This window comes from Penaeus monodon, chromosome 4 (genome assembly GCF_015228065.2).
Source record: "Penaeus monodon isolate SGIC_2016 chromosome 4, NSTDA_Pmon_1, whole genome shotgun sequence".
NCBI classification, from domain to species: domain Eukaryota; kingdom Metazoa; phylum Arthropoda; class Malacostraca; order Decapoda; family Penaeidae; genus Penaeus; species Penaeus monodon.
In genome coordinates this window covers 48,197,326-48,199,825 of record NC_051389.1, presented here as the reverse complement: position 1 = coordinate 48,199,825, position 2,500 = coordinate 48,197,326, and positions in this window count along the sequence as shown.

Sequence of the window (2,500 nt, the reverse complement as noted above, 5' to 3'; positions counted from 1 at the left end):
CTTGTTTATGCACTTTCACCATCACCATATAAATTATCATCACAATCATCGTTTTTATGATCACCATCATCGTAATCATGAAAATCACCATCATAATCCCCATCACCATAATACCCTAAATCCGTGTCACCAACATCATCATCGTCATCATTTTCAACATCGTCATCATCCCCTATATCCGTATCTCCATCATCATCTTCACTGTCACCATCATCATCCCCTATATCCGTATCTCCATCATCATCTTCACTGTCACCATTCCCTATTTCCGTATCATCATGATCATCACTATCATCTACATCATAATCATTCCACTTATTCTAATCACAGCCCACTTTTACCATGCAACCCAGCAGTCCGCTAAAAATATTACATTATTATTACAATGCCAAGAATTTCATACAGCAAGTACCATGCAGCGAAGTATCCTACGTTGTTTCATACTTATATAATCTAGTTCCGACTTTGAGCGTCCATGTAAAATAATATTTGTAATAACACTGTACTTTAAAGTTTACGGTGTTGAGTACAGAGGTGCATGCCACATTACCCTGCCTTATATGACTATTTTCATCTCGCTAATTAAATTTTCTTTTATGTAAATCTTGTCATAAAGGGAACTTGGGCAAGCTATCATGGGAGATTTTAGATAGGTATATATTGGTCTTGGTCTTTTTATTATTATTATTGATGCATCGAATATTTATTCACTTCTTTCTCTCTCTCTCTTCTTTCATTCATCTTTCTCTCTCTTCCTCTTCCTTTCACTTCTTTCTTCTCTCTCTCTCCCTTTCTCTTCTCTCTCTCTCTCTCCCTTTCTCTTCTCTCTCTCTCTCTCTCCCTTTCTCTTCTCTCTCTCTCCCTTTCTCTTCCTCTCTCTCTCCCTTTCTCTTCTCTCTCTCTCTCCCTTTCTCTTTCTCTCTCTCTCCCTTTCTCTTTCTCTCTCCCATTCTCTTCTCCCTTTCTCTCTACGTACGTCTTCATCCCGCGGGTTCTCATCTGTCTAACATTCCCGTGACCTTCCTTGCTTCCTCTTGCGAGTGTCCCCCCCCCATCCACCCCTCCACCATCACTGTTACCAAAGCTGCTGATGCTGTCAACACCCTTGTCGCTGTGCCTTCCATCAACATCATTTCCTTGGCATCACAAAACGTGCCATTCCTCGGGAGTGTTTACTGTTGCGTACTCTGCTCTGCTCTGCTCTGCTCTCTCTCTCTCACTCATGTATATATATGTATGTATATGCACGCACGCACGCATGCGCGCACGCACACACACATACAGACACTCAGACACACACACACACACACACACACACACACACACACACACACACACACACACACACACACACACCTGTCATGAGTAGATGTACTGGGCGCATAAGTATCTACCCAAAGGTGAACCTGCATCAACTTCTTTCCCCTCACCTTCTCTCTATTCAAGTCCCCTCCTCTCCCTTTAACTCCCTATCTTCCCTCTTCCCCCCCTCCTCTTCCCCATCAAGCCCCCTTTCCCTTTCTATTTCCCTCCCCTCCCCTACAAGCTGTCTCCCTATTTCCCTCCTCTTCACCCTATCCTCCTCCTCCTCTTCTCCTTCCTTCTCCTCCCTCCCCTCCTCATCCCCTCTCTCCTCCCCCTCCTCCCCTCCTCCTCCTCCTCCTCCTCCTCCTCCTCCTCCTCTTCTTCTTCCTCCTCCTCCTCCTCCTCTACCTCCTCCCCCTCTTTATCCCCTGACCCCTCTTCCCCCATCGCCCATGTTTACTCAAGTTCAGCGACCTCGGCACTGCGGGGGAAGGTCGAGGACACGGCACGAAGTAAAAGGAAAATTAAAGTCATCTACGAGAGAGAAAAAGAATAAGAAAAAAAGCAATAGGAACATTAATTGCTGTAGAATTATACTGGACTTTATTTGCTTGGGAAATGTGCGACTACTAGTGCACACGGCAAGTAAAAATGTGGATGGACAGATAACGATGAAAAGGGAATAAGCAAAAATGACGAAAAAAGAAGAGAAGCGTGGTTGATAAGAGGGGGGGAGAGATAAGATAAGATAAGATAAGATAAGATAAGAAAGGGGAACAGAGAGAGAGAGAGAGAGAGAGAGAGAGAGAGAGAGAGAGAGAGAGAGAGAGAGAGAGAGAGAGAGAGAGAGAGAGAGAGAAAGAGAGAGAGAGAGAGAGAGAGAAAGAGAGAGAGAGAGAGAGAGAGAGAGAGGGGGAGGGAGAGAGAGAGGCGAGAGAGAAGAGGGCAGGGCAGAGAGAGGAGAATAAATACATAAAAGTAAATTGATAAACGAGAAGACCAGGCGGGTGAAAAAACACAGGAAACAAGAGAAAATGAGTGAGAGACGAGAGAGGCGACGAGCTGAGCAGAACAGGAGGGCGCGCGGCGGCTCAACAGTTCCTTCCCATGGCTCTCTTCAGACCCCAAGCAGTTCACAAGAACCCTACAAAAGAGCTATAAAAACCGGCCTCCCGGGAGCCGACCGAGTGTCCCT